Raw genomic sequence first — 19,287 nt, forward strand, 5'->3', positions numbered from 1 at the left:
CAAAAGTCCAATGGGGGGGGGGGTTTAGCAGCCGACCAGCTCGGCACGTCGTCGGTGTTGTCTCCTCGCAGCAGACGGACGCTCTGTCTCTAATATTGGGAGAACCCGGTCGACCAGTATCAGCCATTGCTGTGGACTGGTAATACCTGGCTAACGTTTTCAAAATAAAGTAGACTTTATTCTGTTAGCATCGGAGTCTGAATGTTTGGAAACATTGCCAGATTAAAATGACAAAAGTAAAGGGACATGACTGGATTCTTTTTGAATGAAGTAAATTAAGTAAAAGTGAAGGACTTTTTTTTTACTGTGTCCCGGTAGCAAATAAGCTACGGACGGACACTGGTCCCCAAACCAGGGGTTAGGTACCCTGGTGTTAAACCATGCTACCTATGTAAGACTGATGATTTAAATGGCAGCTATATGGATTTAAGGCAGCGAATGGCTGCTTCAGGTACTTCAAGGAAGACCCAGTAGGTGGCAGTATTATAGCTGAAATAATGAAATGAGAAGAGTTTCCCCGGATATAAGTGGGTTAGAAAAAAAAGTTACCCCTAACCTCTGCATTAGCCTTTGGTCCTTCACTGCCTCGGACATGGCTGCCGTACTTTACTGGTGTTTACGTTACGTTACTTGTTTTTTTTTTTTCACTTGTCACTTGTTGCTACGGAACAAAGATTTGACTGATTTACAAGAATACGTTTAAAGAATAAATATTGTATGCTGTATTTATATAATAATAATAAAAAACTTTTAATGTATCAGATTAATTAAAGATGGACTTTTTAAGCTCCAGGGACCACACAAAACGACATAGCGGGCTGCATTTGGCCTGCGGGCCCTGAGTTTGACCGACAAGTGCTTTCCATTGACAGAGCAGTGTGAAGTACAGTATATCATTATATTGAATGGTGTCTGGTTATTGTTAATGAGAAGAAAATACGTTAGTTTAACTGTAATGAAACCCAAAAAAAAAAAAAAAAAAAATGTCCTCTTTGCCTCGACCCCCCCTTGCTTTCTGAATTGTGAAGCCACTCTCCCCTGCTAATCCCATTCCTCGGACATAATTAGATTACAGTGCACCGAGCACCATCTCTGCTGCTGCTGCTGCTGCTGCTGCCCGATGCAGTAAATGCGAGGCTACCTTAAGACAAACTCCCCTCTGTGCCTCTGCACCCTCTCTCTCTCTCTCTCTCACCCCCTCTACAGATCCCTCCCTCTCTTAGACACACACACACACACAGAGAGAGAGAGAGAGTGAGAGACACATTCCTCCTCCTTGCTCTGGTATAGTTCCCGGAGACTTCATCTCGGAGAGGACACCGCGTTAGAGGCAGTGGAGGAAATGCACCTATTTCTGGATGAAGGCAACAGCGCTGTCATTTCTGTCACTCTGATTATAAACTCTTTTTTAGTCTTGAAGCCGCAGACAGAGGTATACCTCCTCCTCCTCCTCTTCCTCCTCCTCCTCCTCCACAAAAGTGTTGTCTGAGCAGCATACGCAGACCGAAGCCGGGTGGATGAGTTGCGCGGATGTTATCTCGTGGATTTCCGCTTCGGGCGCTGTGTCTTTTTGCGCCGCGGCCCTGGGACGGCAACAGTGTGTGAAAGAAAAGTAGATTTTTTTTTTTTTTTTTTGCTTTTAGAATTATGGCTTCCACGAGGATAACAAGGTAAGTCGTGTGTGTGTTCTGACGCTTACCGCTGTGTCCAGGCTACTCCGCCAAGAGTTTGGTGTCACGTTTTGCTCCTCGTTTTGGTCTCTCCTTCACTGCTTTATTTGATATCAAATGTTTGAGTATATTTTCAAATGCCTTGCTGCTCCAGTGAGTCAAACGCGATGACAGTCGGACACGCGTGGCCGCAGTTTGGAGCCGTTCCGGTTCCAGTCGCTGTCCGCGGTGCTGAAACCCACCGAGCAGATTATTGTTGCTGGTTTAGTTGATTTGACGACGCCTCGAATCATTTCGAGGCAACTGTGCAACACAGCCTGCAGGTCATTTTGCTTATCACTGACGTTTTCTCTCACACTAAAGTACACGATTATTATTATTATCAGATTTTTTTTTTTACTGTGAAACCAGCAAGGAAAGGATTCGAAAACCTCGGTTTTGTGCCAAAAGTTTGACACAAAAGTGGGACACACTGGTTGTTAGAGAAGCGATTTACTATGATGTCATGGGTTCATGTATCCTACCTGTTTCAACAAGTAGCCCAGAGCTGTTAGACTTCAATTACTGTGCAGGCACCTCTGCCAGATATGGCACGATCCTGATGGTCTTTGAAAAGCACTGAGGTTTTTTTGTTTTTGTTGTTGCAGTTATTATTTCCCAGAGTATGAAAAAGGCAGTAGTATTTTTACAATTCTGTCCAGAAAATGGCAGAATGTCGAGCCAATGATTGATAAACATTTAAACACAGACAGTTACGTATTGATTTGTATGGATTAAATATTGTCCAACTGGAAACCGTTACAAAGTTTTCTCTAATTTATGGTTAACTCCCAATGCCAATTTGGGGTTTTATTTCTAAACTAATTTTTAAAATTTAAAAAAATTTTTTTTTGTAAACTAATTTTTTTTTAAATTTTTTTTTTTACCAAATTTGATTTCCAAATACACAAGGGAGTCCCGGTACTTCTCTTGGACCTCATCGTTAACTAAGCTAAGATTTCCCTCCGTTAACGGTGCGTGTCGACTCCTGCGCTACATGTGCGGACGGTGTGCGCTCGCAGTCGTCTAAACAACAGCAACAGCAGCCTGTGTGTCTGGGATTAGAAAGGCGAGTCATCCGATTATTCCGAATTACTGCAAGCTGTCGTACGGAGCAGTGAGGGGAGAAAGTCAAAGGTGAAGGAAGGTTACATAAACCATGGCAAATAATTCGAAGTTGCCCTTCGCTGTCAGCTGACTGCTAATGTAAATAGATGAGTGAGCAGTTGATGTGCGTGTTCTGAGTACCTTTTTTCAGGACTGATAGTTCTTCATGGGAACCTGAACTTCAGTACTGAGACTCTGTGGTCTGGTTAGGATTAAGGGAATTTGCTCTCGAACAACGCTTAGCTTCAGTGTGTGTTAGCACACCAGGTTGACTCTGGAGTCACTCAGTGACTTCGTAGGGGTCAGTTGTCTACCAGGGTAGGGTCTGTTTCTTTTCCCCCCCCCCCGCTTGTGTGCAGAAGTCTACGTCTTGCGAACCTGCGACCTGTCTCCTTGTCACCGTGTCAAATCTTGTTTGTCACGCTGGATGAAAGTCTCACCAGGAGTGGGATTTAAATAGCTGCTGCTAAATCCTTGTCTTTTTTTTTTCTTTTTTTTTTTTTTCCGATGGCGGAGTCTCTGTAAAGTGATACATTTTCTTCAACAGCTTCACACGTTTCTTCATTCGCCAACTAGCGCTTTTACGCTTCTTCATTTTTGTAGGATGTTCTTTCTCACTTCTACATACTGTAGTGTTGATGCTAATCTGCTTAACCCATGCTGCCTTTCTTACTATGTAACAATGGAGGGGGGGGGCTTGAGGAGTGTTACAATAGGTGCCTAATGAACACAACACAGTCCTGCCAGGGCTGGGATTTGAACCAGCAGTACTCCAATTACACAAGGTCTAGTTTTGGCCTTGCTTTAATAATCAGTGTATTGAATGCACTGTATAACAGTACTTGTGTGCAGTGGCACTGCATGGGGGGCGGGGGTTAATTTATTGTAATAATATAGTAAAATATTGCTAAATATATATTTACACATCTACATACTGCACTGTATGTAGAAATATATCTATGTTCAGTAGTGTGTTACACAGGGGCCTGACAGCGCCCCCTGCTTGCATGAACTGTAGTTTGCATGGAGAGTTATTATTTGTAAATGCTTCTATTAATAGTTCAAAACAGAAGCTGGTTTATAAAAATGCTGATTATTAGTTTTTGTCGAAAAAGAGGGAACGCACAAACAGTGTGTTTTGGCTCGAAACGGTTTAAATGAGGAAAAAAAAGTGAAAGCAGCAGGTGGTGGAGTGTAAACCGGGATGAACCTGGAAAGAATAGAAGAGCTGAGAAGGACGGCGGTGGTTGAGCAGTCTGAAAATGAAGTTAGACCTGTATGTTAGAATGATCTCAGATGCACAATGAAAACATAAAATAAGGAAATATCAGACAACATGTTATGGATATGGAGCTGGTGATGTTGAGAAGTTAAGAACGTGAGAGTAACTGGAGTTATAATATGAATGTAGTTCAGCTGGACATAAAGATGGATGGATAGATAGATAGATGGATGGATGGGTGGATAGATGGAGGGGTGGATGGATGGATAGATGGATGGATGGATGGATGGGTGGATAGATGGAGGGGTGGATGGATGGATAGATGGGTAGATGGATGGATGGATGGAGGGATAGATGGATGGATGGACAGATGGATGGATGAATGGAGCTGGAGATGTTGAGAAGTTAAGAACGTGAGAGTAACTGGAGTTATAATATGAATGTAGTTCAGCTGGACATAAAGATGGATGGATGGATGGATAGATGGGTAGATGGATGGATGGATGGAGGGATAGATGGATGATAGATAGATGGATGGATAGATAGATGGATGGATGGGTGGATAGATGGGTTGATGGATGGATGGATAGATAGATGGATGGATAGATGGATAGATGGATGGATAGATGGATGGATGGGTGGATAGATGGAGGGGTGGATGGATGGATAGATGGGTAGATGGATGGATGGATGGAGGGATAGATGGATGATAGATAGATAGATAGATGGATGGATAGATGGATAGATGGATGGATAGATAGATGGATGGATAGATGGATAGATAGATGGATGGATGGGTGGATAGATGGGTTGATGGATGGATGGATAGATAGATAGATGGATGGATAGATAGATAGATGGATGGATGGAGGGATAGATGGATGGATGGATAGAGGGATGGATAGATGGATGGATAGATGGATAGATAGATGGATGGATAGATAGATGGATGGATGATAGATAGATGGATGATAGATGGATGATAGATAGATAGATGGATGGATGGGTGGATAGATGGAGGGGTGGATGGATGGATAGATGGGTAGATGGATGGATGGATGGAGGGATAGATGGATGATAGATAGATAGATGGATGGATGATAGATAGATGGATGATAGATGGATGGATGGATAGAGGGATGGATAGATGGATGGATAGATGGATGATAGATGGATGATAGACAGATGGATGGATAGATTATGGATGGATAGATGGACGGATAGACGGATGATAGATGGATGGATGGATAGATTATGGATGGATAGATGGATGGATAGATGGATAGATAGATGGATGGATGATAGATAGATGGATGATAGATGGATGATAGATAGATAGATAGATGGATGGATGGATAGAGGGATGGATAGATGGATGGATAGATGGATAGATGGATGGATGGATAGATGGGTAGATGGATGGATGGATGGAGGGATAGATGGATGGATGGAAGGATAGATGGATGATAGATGGATGGATGGATAGAGGGATGGATAGATGGATGGATGGGTGGATAGATGGAGGGGTGGATGGATGGATAGATGGATAGATAGATGGATGGATGATAGATAGATGGATGGATAGATGGATAGATGGATGGATGGATAGATTATGGATGGATAGATGGACGGATAGACGGATGATAGATGGATGGATGGATGGATGGATGGATGGATGGATGGATGGATGGATAGATAGATGGATTATACTGTGGTTCTATAGTGTAGTGGTTAGCAGGCTTAACCCCTCCCCTCCCCCGTCCTGTCCCGTCTCTATTGGCTCTCTGCCCTTCCTGTTGTCACTGTCATCTTAGTCATGGCTGCGTCGTGTTACTGATCTGCAGGTGCGTGACTCAGTGCTTCTTCTCATGTCCTTTCTTGTTCTACCCATGTTCCCTTCAGTTTGGACTTGCGTTAGCGAACGTCTGTACCTCACCTGTATCTTCTGCCTGCCCTCAATACACTTCCAAAACTTGGCCTGTGACACCAAGCTCCGTTCTTTTTTTTTTCAGACAAGAAGAGAGGGCAAAGTCAATTTTTGAATTCCGGAAAATGATTGGTCCAGGTGGAAGGTGTTTGACCTTCACCTTGACTGCTAGGTTTTCATGACTAGTGAACTAGTTAAATAGGAATGTCACTGTTGTCGAAATTACACATCCTGTGCTCTATTTTAAGGTGTTCACCTTAGAAACCACAAGGGGCGTAGTTGTTGGTTTCACATTGGGAGTTGAGTGTAGGAGTCATTTGCGGGCCTCCTTGGGGGGCCGTTCCGAGAGGGGGTTTGAGTGGCTTCCAATGGAATATGGAACACTGGACATAAGTGTACCACATGCTGTAATGCTGGAATGATAACAAGCCTCCAGTCACTAGGTGGCAGCAACTCATACAGTGGTTTGTACAGATGGAAATATACATGTTATCAGGTTCTCAACCGTATTTCAATTTAGGGGGATGTGGGTCGGAGGAGGGGGGGCGTGAAAAAATGTCTGTCCTCAAGGGGGGGCATGATAGAAAATAATTGAGAACTACTGCATTAAACCAATGTATTGCTGTGGTTTGTCCATGGAACAGCAGTACTTTCATTTACACCAGTCTGTTATTTTAATGAACCTATTTGTTAAAATAACCCCGAAAACAAAAACATGAAAAGTCACTTCTTCACGTAGAAACAGGAAGTATCATTCATATCGCTTACAAAAAAAAAATTACAGTTCTTTGTGAGATGTATTCTAAAAGCACACAACCAGAGAGGAGAGAATGACTGGCAATTTTATTGTCAGAGATACCTTTGATATATTTTATGTCTAGGCCGTATAGTGTATCAAGTTTCTCTCGGATGTAATTTCAAGACGAGATTCCTCATTTTTCTTCTGGGCTCTGAGACAAGGAGACTCTACATAATGTTTGAGTCAGTCTACATACTGTACGTGCGTTTTTGGATCAGAGTTTTAGGATATTTTCCCCCATTTGTCTAATACAGGCATGGGCAAACTAAGGTCCGGGGGCCGGATGCGGCCCGTTCAGCTTTGTAATTCGGCCGGTCAAACTTGTCCGAATCATATAATTGGTTTGTATTGTGATTATAATTCTGCGTTTTCCCTGCAATGCCCACATTTTTCCTATGGATGGTGTAGAAAATGCTAAAAGCATTTTAGCATTTTAGCCTTTATGGATGACTTTTACATGTCATTTATCTTAGTTCACACCAACGCTCCATCTATCTGCTCCTGACCCGGCCCCCCTGTTCAATTTTAGGACAATTGTGGCCCCCGGGCCTTAGTTTGCCCACGCCTGGTCTAGGATGTGCTACTTCAATGTACAGTTCATGTATAGTTGTATACATCTGATGAGGTCATTTGATTAAGAAGTATGTTTAGTATGGTCTTTACTGAAGGTTCTCAAATTGTGGCCCGCAGGCCCTTGAGGTGCCAGAGCAACTTACAAGTCTTACAAGGTCTCTTGGGGATTCAAACCCAGAACTCTCTGTTCTTTGCTTGCAAAGCAGACGTGCTACCTTTCGCTATGGAAGCAGAATATTCAGTTCAGTTTTTATTCAGTTTACCCTTGGGACAGAGATTGTTGGGTTTTTTTCACAGTAAATTAGCTTTGACTCAACAAAAATATTCTTTTTTTTTGCCTTCTTTAAATTAACGCATAGAGAGAGACATTTCTAAAGACTGAAAGAATGCTAAGGGTTTTACTTTTCTTTCTTAAAGCTGTTGCATTCTGTGAATCTAAAAGTTTCGTTTTCTGATGCTACGTGTGAAGGATAAGCCGCTTCAGATCGCAGACAGCTGCTCCTTTAGACTATACTTTCATTTAGCGTGATGAGCTACAACGTTCGACAAACGAACATCGCACCGAAAACAACATTGTGAAAATGAAAATCCCAGTTTAATGACAGCAATACATTCTCTGCTGCTTCCTGGTCCTCGTGGCTTTACTGTAAGAGTGAAGCGTTTACAGTAAACGGTTTCTTGGCCAGCACGAGAGATTTACACTGATGACAGTTTTATCTTTTCTACAAAGACGCAGTAAAAAAAAATTTTGGGGGCTTTCTTTGGGTTATCTTTTCCCTGGACAGAAATTATGTGTAGCCAAACATATTTCTACCGACATTTCCTTATCTCGCAGGATTTGTGTTGATGCTTTTGAGTGAAGCGCCTGAATGCGTTCCCCCTCAGGATGAGGTGTAATAGTTTTGGTGATCCCAATAAATTTCAGCCGGCGCCAACACCGGAGCAAATTATTTGTTGAGTGCTCATGGCTCGTGATTCCAAACACTCGGATGGCAATAGGCCACTTTTTATAGATAATTTATTCAGCATTATGCAAATGTACTCTAAAGTAATGTCGGTAACAAGATGAGAGCCAGTTGCACTTCCTTTTAATGCCGACAGAAATGGAGGCGAACTGTTGCAGTGCTACACTGGAAGACAAACGGCTGCGCATTTGTCTTTACAGGACCACGATGCACCGATGGGCTTGTCTTCATCATCATGTTCCTTTTAAATGAATGATAATGATGAATTTCTAAAAAAAAAAAAAAAAAAAAAGAAAAACAGAGACCGTCCTTCCCCTGATAAAACGCAAACAATAAGCTGCTTTATAATAAGGGAAACTGCATTGTCCAATCAGATTATGTAAATGACAAGCTTCCCCAAGCGCGGTGAAGATTCACGACAGCCTGGAGACAGTTCATTACGTCGCATCTCTCGGCGTGAAAGCAGCATAAAGATGTTTAAATGCTAATGATCTTCCCATCGGACGCGGCTCGCAAAAAACGCCAAATGCTAGGTATCGCCGAAACTGATTCAAAGATATTATTTTATAAAAAAAGAAAAAGTAAATATGGCAAACCAGCAACTAGCTGCCTCTGCTTCATTTGATCTTGGTGTCAATATATATATATATATATATATATATATATATATATATATATATATTGCATATATGTATTATCAAATGGAACAGATTGTTGACGACCATGTGGTTCTTGTCAAAGAGAAGCAAGAGTATTGTAAAACAGACCGAACAAATGGTTTTTAATCAAAAATGAAAATCACATACATTTTCCATATTTACGTAGGCTCTTCAAAATGGGGTGTTGGGACAATTCCGAGGGTCCCTGAATGATAGGGGCCCAGAATTCCTGGTTGTGGCCCAGGTCTGGGCTGTGATCATTTCTATCTAAGGAATGTGTTGCTACTGTTTGTGGGACCTTTGTCTAGTGTGGCCTTGTACAGCAAAACTGAACAGAAGTGAGACCTCACAGTAGTAGTAAGTAGTAGTAAGGCAGTAGGGGGCCCGTTGAGGTGCCATGGTGAGGGGCTTTCAGTGGAATATGGTATGCTCATAAGTGTAGCGCTGCTGTAGTGCTTGAATGATAACAAGCCTCCAGTCACTAGGTGGCAGCGACTCATACAGTGGTTTGTACAGATACAGATATACACGATATCATGTTCTCAATAGTATTTCGATTCGCGGGGGTGTAGGTCTGAGGGAGGGGGCGTGAAAACATTTCTGTCCCCAAGGGGGAGCATGACAGAAAATAACTGAGAACCACGACAGCGAGTGCTTGACTTGAGACTCAACAACACAACAATTTAATTGTTCCCTTTAATATTAATGTGAAGCCAAAATCTTCGCTTCTACTTTACACCACCACACAACAGGTAGAGGAAAAATAGGGCGGAAAAAATTGCATTAAATCAGCGAACAAGTTCCTTTAAAAAAAACTCTCAAACTCAAAGAAAATAATATTCGGGTTTATGTCGTTCCATCCCAGTTTTGGAAACTGTGTCAATTTCCTGCTTTTATTTGCTCCCCGCGCGCCAAAAAGTTCTACTTCTGCACCGCAACTCGTTTTATTCATTGGTGGTAGAAGTTCCAAGAAACCTCCTTGCCCCACTTTAATATCCCCAAGCAGCTTCTACTTGATCAGTGAGCTCCCACATGCCTTTGGATTTTTGGACCTAAATGACAACGAATTCCTGATCGAGTCGACCGCGGAAATGTCAAACCGCGGCTCGAGTCACCGTTCACAGAGATGTTAACTAGTAAAACTCAGGGATAGTTATTGGTGCGTCCAGAACTGAATCCAGTTAAAAACGAAGGGGTCAGGTTTTCACTACAGGTTATCGAAACAAATCCTCCCATCTGAGATTATCTCACTGACTGCTAGCAGGCGCAGCCACCAGGTGGACAGCCATCTGTCAACCAGGCGCTGTCCCAACAGTTTGGTACAAACAGAACTGACCAGCAACATTTCGTAGACGTCTTTGCTGACACAAGCACAGTTTCAGAAAAAAAAAAAAAGAAAAATTAATGAAAAAATATTGTATTCACTGCTATAAGTATGATACACAAACAATGATGATGTGAATTTATTTGAAAATTAAATTAAGTTATACAGTTATTAGCCATAGTTTAAACCAGTGGTCTCAAACACCTGGTATGGGGGCTGCATCTGGCCCGTGAATTCCCCACATTGGGTCAAAACTAATTTTAATTTTGATGAATTTTTGACAGTTTTATACAGTTCAGTAATAGCTTGAGATACGAGCATAATCCGTTCCAGGACCGAGCTCGTAACTCGAGGCGCTCGTATCTCAAATCATATTTTCCCATAAGAAATAACAGAAAAAAAATTAATCTGTTCCGGCCCTCTAAAAAACTCCGTTATTAGTGCTAATAACAATGGAAAAAATGTTTTTAATTATTATAGAGACAAATACATAAAAAAATTGACTTATCTTATGTATTTTCCTTTATTACATTTCTATTTTTTTTTTGGTTTTTTTCCTTTTTGTTTTTTTTTTTTAGGGCTCCCCAACCTTTTTTTCTTATTTTTAACAGCAATTTCCTGCTTTATTTCCATGGTCATCATGCGTTTCTTCTTCTCACCACCATCTTTACCACTCACTCTCTTAGGACTCAGCACTATTATGAAGAAAAATGCACAAAATAGAGAGAGAAAATCACGTAGATAACGCAAACAAAATACGGAAAACTTGCAGGAGATGCGTACGGAAGTCGACGAACACGTGAATTGAACGCGTGGGCTGCTCCGAGTGCTCGGCCACCGAGCGTCACTGTCTGTAAGCGTACTCATATCTCAAAGTAACCATTAGCTAGAAGGTTGGCTCGTATCTCAAGGTATTACTGTATTGTATTGCATTATTTTAAACCAGACCATAATTTTTTTCTGTGGCCGACCAATGAAATGACAACGGCAGCAGTGGTCCTCAGCTTGTTTAAGTTTAAAGAAGTGGTTGATACAGTTCTTTCTAAAAACCCTTTTGAAATACTGTGAATCTGAGAGTTCACATACTTTATAGTCGCCACACAACAACTCAGTTCGGAGTTTGAGCTGTCGTCTGTGAACGCCTCACAGAAAAACAAAAGCAGAAAGTTGACACCGTGAAAAAGGAATCGTTGAAGCTCGCCAAAAAAAGCCAAGTGTACGCGCGTCGAGCACTGCCATCAGAGCATTATCGGGGATTTGACAGAAAATCAAACGAATGAATGAGTGAATAAGAATGCCATATTGATTGGCCCTGCACAAAGCCTTGACTGAATTACCTTCGAAAAATCTCCCGCATAAACCTGTGTGGTCCCAGGAGAACGTCAAATACCTGAAAGGAATCTCTTGAAAAGAAAGGAAATGGAAGAAAAGTAAATGTTAATAATAGACCTAGGCGGTTCAAAAGTTCACTTCAATAAAAATCTACATATAGTTTGGCCAGAACCCGGCGATGCTGAAGGGAGGTGGTGCCTGAAAGTCAACATGTCTGCTGTGAAGCTGTAGTGTTATCAACTGTAGAGGGCCTCGGCAAGCACAGACGCACACAAACATTCACACACTCACACCTGTCAGCTGGCATTCCCATTATAGTTTCACCAAGGCTCTATTTTCTTCTGCAGTAGTGTTTGTGACAGTTTATTGTTTTGGGTTTTTTTTTTTCTTCTGGGAAAAAAAGGGGGGGCTCTGTGACACTGAACGTGTATGTGTGTGCGGGGGATTATTTAGACCGTTGCTGACTGACTTCAAAGTGCGCCAGGTCAGCGTGTTTACACGGGAGAATCGGTGTTAGGTCACGCACACACTCATTCACGCATGTTGTCCGTGTACTCGCACCTTATCTCCTGTTCCCAAACACACACACACACACACACATACACGTACATCACCCAGAGTGCGATGGTCTTATCAGTTGTCGTGTTGAGTTAGGGGAGGTGTTTAATCAGGGTCAGCACACAGCTCCAGGCATGGAACTGATCCCCTCTCCGTCTCTCTTTCTTCTCGTGCTCTTCCTCTGCTTTTTCTCCTTCCATCGTGTCACTTTGAAAACATATTTTACTGAAATAGAGGTTTGGACTTTTTTTTTTTTTTTTTGCTCAATTTCGCCAAAACTTTTTTTTTTTTTTTTTTTTTATTGATGAAAAAGAGAAAGTTTCTTTTTACCTTAGTTCAGTGTAGTTCAACAGCACGTGTCAAACTCAAGTCCTGGGGGCTTGGGTTTGACAAAGTAAAGTCTCTGCAGCAGAGATTCTTCACTAATGAACAATATTTGTAGCTTGAATAAATAATAATCAATTGCAGAAACATGTTTCAGTCTGTTATGGAGTAGTTACATCTATACCAGCGGTCCCTGACCTTTGTTGTTCCAAGGACTGGTCAGCCAGTACCACCCGTTACTACAGACAGGTAGCAAGGTGCTGAGCATTCAAGGACCATTACATTTTCAAAATAAAACATCTACTAGAATATTCGGTTTGTATCAGAGTCTGAATGAAATGTTATTTTAAAAATATTACCAGATTATCTTTAAATAAAGTAAATAGATGTGACTGGATTTTCTTTGAATTATTTAAATTAGCTAAAATTAAGTATTAATTTTTTTAACTGTGTCCCATTGCGGCCCGGGACTAAATGACCTACGGACTAGTACTGGTCCACGGACCGGGGGTTGGGGACCCCTGATCTATACAGTCCTCCATTTACAACCGGCCCTTTAAGGGGAACTGTATTGCTGATGTGACCCCTGGAAAAACTGTAGTATAACTTCAAGCTAAAATATGAATTTATCCACATAACCTCTTCCACACAGTAACTCTATTAATGCAGTCAACATAAAGTTTACTTTATACTATAATTAAAATATAATACTAAAAATAACACCAAATTGTTTATATTTTTTGTTTTTATATATATATATATATATATATATATAAATATATAAATATAAATATATATGGATTGCACATACACTGTTTTTTATTTCAAAATAAAGTTTCAGAAATCTAAGATTCAATGTCACTTATGCACTGTAGGAATTTAAAAAAAAAATAACATTACTCTATTAAATATGAGTACACAGACAAGAATCAGTTTTAATTGGAAATAGAGAAGAGTATTTATTATTTTTGGATCCTATGTTATTCTAAATGTCAAGGTTAAGTCCAAAACTTCAGAACCTAAATTAGTCAGACAATAATGGGTCAGGTGTGGCAGCATGTCAAACCACAGGGCACCTGATAGGCTAGGAAAACCTTAGCACGCTCATTAGCATGGGTCATGAAAGAAGCAGCACTGGATTAAATGAGAGGGATTCATGTTAATTAGTGACTCATAGAATATTTTTATTATTATTTTTTAGGCAAATGACAGATGTTTGTCCATCAAATATGACCACTCGGTGTGTGAGGTTAGCTTGATTTGTATGTGGGATTCCTTGAGTGTCACAGACCTATATTTATTTTTATTTTTTTATTTTTATCTATTTGTCCTGAAGCGTACAAAAAGCAAAATGCCAAGTTACCTCATGTGACAGCTGCAAGTTCAGCATGATGATGTCATAATCTGTGTAGACCTGTTATCAAGCTGCTAGCGTGTAGCTAACTAGCAGAAAGTGGACAGGTTTTTTGACAAGAAAAAGACCAGCAGAGCAACAATTAATAAGTTCTTATTAAATTATTTTCACTTTTTATTAAACTGAAATTATTCAGTGGGAATATACAGTCCTTTAAAACATGCTAATTAACGCTAAATACATGAAGCTAATGCTATTTGGGCGGCCTTGGCATTGTAACGTTTGGGAAGCCCTGAGCTATGCTAACATGGAGATATGTCAAACCATCTTTTGTAAAGCCGCAAAATTATTAATGCTACCAAAGACATGTTTACATTTTCTGGGAAAACGGTCACAGAGACGTACAACGTAAACAGAATTTCATCAAACAAAGTTGCTCACAAAAGTAACCACCCGTCATGCGCAGCAGATACAGAGCGACGCGAACATTTATCTGGAGCTCTTTACGATTCAATATTTACTCCCCGTCTGACTCCGTTTCTTTCTTCAGACATTTCTGCAGGGAAGTATTTGTCATTTGGCTGAAAAGCAGCTCTTTGCACAGCAGCCACTTGCTTTCACCTGCCCTGCTGTTTAATGATGAGGTGATGCTGCAGCTGGAGTGTTGGCTTTGAAACAGGTGCCTGCCAGATGTCAAGACGGTGGTGATGAGAACAGGGAAAGGGAAGGAAACAGAAGGAGCTGCGAGATAATAGCTATGTTTACGAGGAGGATGGATGGATGGATGGATGGATAGATAGATCCGATAGGTACATTGATGGATGGATAGATAGATAGATAGATAGATGGATGGATAGATAGATGGATGGATGGATGGACGGATGGATGGATGGATGGATGGATAGGTGGATAGATGGATGATGGATGGATAGGTGGATGGATGGATGATGGGTGGGTAGACAGGTACGCTGATGTATGGACATTTAAAATCAGGCTAAATTCCAACCTCACCAACTAATTACCTTAGTCCAGTTGTGTTTCTTAAAGCTTGGGCTTTTTTCCCCCCCCCCATGAAAATCATCAGCAACAAATGTAAACCTTTACTGAGCAGAATAATGTGTTACAGCCAAAACTGGAGATTTAATGACTTTTCGGAGGGAAATCTGAGTTTCCAATGTGCTGTATGTACATTGTCAGTTGCTCGGTGCTGCTAATTGGCTTCAGTAGCTTGGCATAGCCTTAAATGATAGCGACGTAGATAATGAATGACTGTGCTAATGTACAGCTGTTCCTAGGTAAGAATGGAAATTGAATTTCCCACGATTGAATCAGACAGGTGGTTTTACTTTAGTTTTCTCCTTATTGTCTTTCACGCAAATCACCATTGTAAGACAAACAATATATTAAGCTCTTTTAATATTCATTTTGACTTCTTTAATGATGATTTTCTTTGCTCTTCCAGCCTTTTAAATTCAATAACAGAAAAGGTCATACTGTTATATCTTTTGAAAAAGAAGCATGGTCTTGAGAGTTGATAGCGTTTTTTTTGTTATTTTTTAAAATTTCGAAGGCATCTGAAGCCCTGCTTTCCAGCTGCGGTACACGCAGTGATCTAACCAAAACTCTGCAGGACTTGCAATGTCTGTTTTGTGCAAATGATTAATTTATGCAATTGCTAAATTATTCATGCGACGTTCTATTGGTCTATCAAATAAACAGCAGAGATGAGGACTTTGCACTGGCTCTGTGCACATCATCAGATCAGCGGCTTCGCAACAAAACTGAGGTGACAACGCTAAAGAGGTTTTGGCAGCTGTGAGATGAGCGCGGGCCTCAGTTCCTGTTGCAGGGCAGTGTGTCAGAGCCAGAAGGTTGGTGCTGCAACTTGACTAGGCTGACAGGGGCAGAGTTAGGAAGTGTGACATTTTATGCGGAGGAAGCAATGAGCTGGAGACTGCTGGTAACAGCAGGGTGGAAACAGGAGTGGTTGATGAAGAGTGGATGGGCTTTAGTAGATGATTTGATTTAATGGTAGCATGGAGGAGAATGGAAAAATAAAAAAAATTAAATAATAATAAATAATGATAAATACAATAAAAAGCATTAGTTAAGCAGCGCAGAGACAAATTTAATCTCCAGTCTTCTTGAACGAAAGGGATAGGGAATGTTTAATACAACGTTTTCCTGGCTGATACAACAAGATGGATGGATGGATGGATGGATAGATGGATGGATGGATAGATAGATGGATGGATGGATGGATAGATAGATGGATGGATAGATGGATAGATGGATGGATGGATAGATGGATGATGGATGGATAGATAGATGGATAGATAGATAGATGGATAGATAGATAGATGGATAGATAGATAGATGGTTGGATGGATAGATGGATAGATAGATAGCTGGATGGATGGATAGATGGTTGGATGGATAGATGGTTGGATGGATAGATGGTTGGATGGATAGATGGATAGATAGATAGCTGGATGGATGGATAGATGGTTGGATGGATAGATGGATGGTTGGATGGATAGATGGATAGATAGATAGCTGGATGGATGGATAGATGGTTGGATGGATAGATGGATGGATAGATAGCTGGATGGATGGATAGATAGATAGATGGATAGATAGATAGATGGATAGATAGATGGATGGATGGATGGATGGATGGGTAGATGGATGGATGGGTAGATGGCTAGATAGGTTGGTTGGTGGATTTTCTCCATGTTGCTGAGGAGGTGTCCTTGTTTACGGAATTTTTGCGCGAAGTTAGGCTTAAGTAAGTAATGCGGGCTGTAGTTGTTTCAGTTCCAATACTGGATTGATACTGATCCTACCGAGTATTTCCTGCCTCTCCTGTAACAACAATAGATAGTATTTCCTGCCTCTCCTGTAACAACACGATCACAGGTGAAATTTCCCCTCAAATCTGATACTTTTTTTTTGTAGCAACTCTGCTACGTACACACTGTAAATGGAAGAAAACTGAAGCGTGCTTCAAATACAGACCCAGTATCTGCAGTGTTTCAGACATTTGAGATGAAAATCTGGCGAATTAGAGAGAAGGTGAGATTTATTGGGATTCACACAGTTACGTGTATTCAGTATAACTGAAGAGAGGGAAGAGGGTAGCACTATGTGACTGATCAACCATGGTCACCAGTGGCAGAACAATCCGTCATAGTTAACACCTACTTGCTCAGAGTTAAACTCGGGGTCGTGCCTCATTATTCACATCCTCACATGTGAAGGGGAACCTGACAATGCCGAGTGACATGGAGTACACTCACACACCTAAAGAACGCGCCGTTGTACGCAGGATCGAACACCTCCCTAATGTCGTGTCACCCACTGGTAGTCCGTTCAGCCCAGAAGGAACACAGGAAATAAGTCATCAGGCTTTAGTAGAAGACAGGAAATAGATTGCAAAAGCTCAACTGTGCTATCCTGCCCCATTAGCCGCAGAGTGAGCGAAATAAACACCAGCGCTGGCTCGTGTGTAGCATTTTTGTACAGTTGCACACAAATACTCATGCTGCCGACAACTTATGCCAAGAAGTTTGTTGTTGGTGTTTTTTTCAGGTTTTTTTTTTTTAAAGGGACAATCTGGGATATTTACAGCACATGACTCTAAGTCTTACCATTTATTTATTTTTTTATCATATGCTAATGTCCAGACAAGCAAGGGCTGCAGCTATGTTAGCACTGCTTCATTCATGATGTCTTACTGGATGGTCAATCACAGGCTCATAAATGTTTGCTGCATCTTGGCTAATGAACGTTACAGACTGAACTGTGCTATCTGAATGGGCCAACCGGTACAATATCACCAAAGACGCTAATCTTAGCATTGTCCACTTTGCTATTGTGTTTTTTGATTGAATTGTCTTGAATTGTCACAAGTTGTATATATATATATATATGTGTATATATATATATATATACATATATATATTGCGTTCTATATTTTCTTGACATTGCTACGTTCTGCATATATTTATATTGTATTGTCTATAATTTAAATTTTAGGATACAGTTTGTCTGTGTGTAATTATGTTTGGGTAATGGGTTGTGGTGCATCATGGGTAACAAAATACATTATTTATATAGATAGATTTGGTGGCGCTTTGGCCCAGAGGCAATATCTCTGTCAACCTCAGGGTTCACCTCCTGGACAAGTTCAAATCCCGGTTAGGGCGGTTGGTACCTTCCAGTGGACTCACCACCTGCAGGAAGGTTCAGGGGGGTTGGTACGGTGCAATGTGATTTGGGTGGTGGTCATGGAGACTGCTGCTCCCCGCGACCCGGTAACGGATAAGCGGCTGAAAATGGATGGTGGATAGAAATATTAAAGTAATAGGTATATTCATATATATATATAATACACATTTCTAAAAATAATTCTGCTTATTATTGGAAATGTTTTTAATATTTAAAATGTCATGATAAGTTGTTTTCCTAATTATATTATTATGTAAAACAAACAACCAGCCCTAAACTATTTTTTTCTTTCTCTCTCTCATTGGTAAAAAACTGTAACATATTTTCACACGGAACTTATTGTAATTCTAGCGCTGACCCGCAAGTATTTCCGTGGTTTTCTTTCATTAATCTCAAAGGTATTATAACAACCTAGCTGGAGCAGTTTATCAGCTCATGTTGATTGGTCTCAGTCATGCTTGATTTCAAGGTGAAAGCCCTGTCTGTTTGACATTTTCATCTTCTGAGAATTCAAGAGATATTTGTAAAATCCACTCACCCATCCTTGGCGCTGTTCTGATTAAACAGAAACACATGACATGCCGGTCCATCATTTCGAGCAGTCAGCCATCACAAAGGCTTGTGTTTCTCCTGCTTTGATAGCTCGAAAAACAGAACAACATCCTTTGTGTTCCGGGGGATTTGTTTAATTACAGTGATTTAAAAAGTGGCAGGGACACAGAAACTCGTCTTTGGAAACATGTCATGTGTCTTGTCATAACAAGCAACAAAACAGTCTGTTCGATATTTCCTATTAATAATCAGCGTGACCGTCTGTTTGTGTACAGCTGCCGTGACATCGATAAAACAAAGTATGCAACACAAACACACAAAAAAAAGAATTATGAAGTGAAAAAAAAAATTGTAAATGTTGAAAGAGGCATCAAGTCTTTTAAAATAGAACAGAGATGGATTATTGCGATATCATTAGCATTTTGTTTAACATTTAAAGTGTTAACCGTTAGTGTGGCATTCACATGACTTCCTTGGTGTTCAGTTTAACGCCGGTTACTTTCGTGTTTATGTTCTCAGCCGACGCCAACCCAGTTGTTTAGTTTAGTTCATTTCTGTTTGTGTTTCCTTAAAACAACCTGCATCGTTATCTTTTATTGTTAAGGTTGGCAAGCTGTTTATCACAGTGGGGGGGGGGGCACAGTGAGGGGCT

General features: G+C 40.8%; 1 protein-coding gene across 1 annotated transcript in view; it reads left to right on the forward strand.

The window, feature by feature from the left end:
- The first annotated feature begins 1,617 nt into the window (after nt 1-1,617).
- Nucleotides 1,618-19,287, forward strand: part of LOC103381419 (protocadherin-15-like) — a 135,439-nt gene continuing 117,769 nt past the window's right edge. The window contains 1 exon segment of the mRNA XM_025057291.1: nt 1,618-1,670. The gene's annotated coding sequence lies outside the window, so the exon portion shown is untranslated.

Source organism: Cynoglossus semilaevis, chromosome 8 (genome assembly GCF_000523025.1).
Source record: "Cynoglossus semilaevis isolate Cse_v1.0 chromosome 8, Cse_v1.0, whole genome shotgun sequence".
NCBI lineage: Eukaryota > Metazoa > Chordata > Actinopteri > Pleuronectiformes > Cynoglossidae > Cynoglossus > Cynoglossus semilaevis.